Source organism: Arachis duranensis, chromosome 10 (assembly GCF_000817695.3).
Source record: "Arachis duranensis cultivar V14167 chromosome 10, aradu.V14167.gnm2.J7QH, whole genome shotgun sequence".
Classification (NCBI taxonomy): Eukaryota; Viridiplantae; Streptophyta; class Magnoliopsida; order Fabales; family Fabaceae; genus Arachis; species Arachis duranensis.
In genome coordinates this window covers 18,849,716-18,850,114 of record NC_029781.3, presented here as the reverse complement: position 1 = coordinate 18,850,114, position 399 = coordinate 18,849,716, and positions in this window count along the sequence as shown.

The following is a 399-nucleotide window of genomic DNA, read 5'->3' as shown; positions in this document are numbered from 1 at the left end:
ACAGCCACTAGAAAGGATCATTTTCCTTTACCATTCATAGACCAAATGCTAGAAAGACTAGCTGGTCATGATTATTACTGCTTTTTGGATGGCTATTCAGGCTACAACCAAATTGCAGTAGATCCTCAGGACTAAGAGAAAACAGCATTTACTTGCCCTTCTGGCGTGTTTGCCTACAGGAGGATGCCTTTTGGTCTGTGCAATGCACCTGCAACCTTTCAGAGGTGCATGCTTTCTATCTTCTCAGATATGGTAGAGAAATTTCTGGAAGTCTTCATGGACGACTTCTCAGTATATGGAGACTCATTCAGCTCATGTCTTAATCACCTAGCCCTTGTCCTGAAAAGGTGCCAAGAGACTAACCTGGTTTTAAACTGGGAGAAATGTCACTTTATGGTG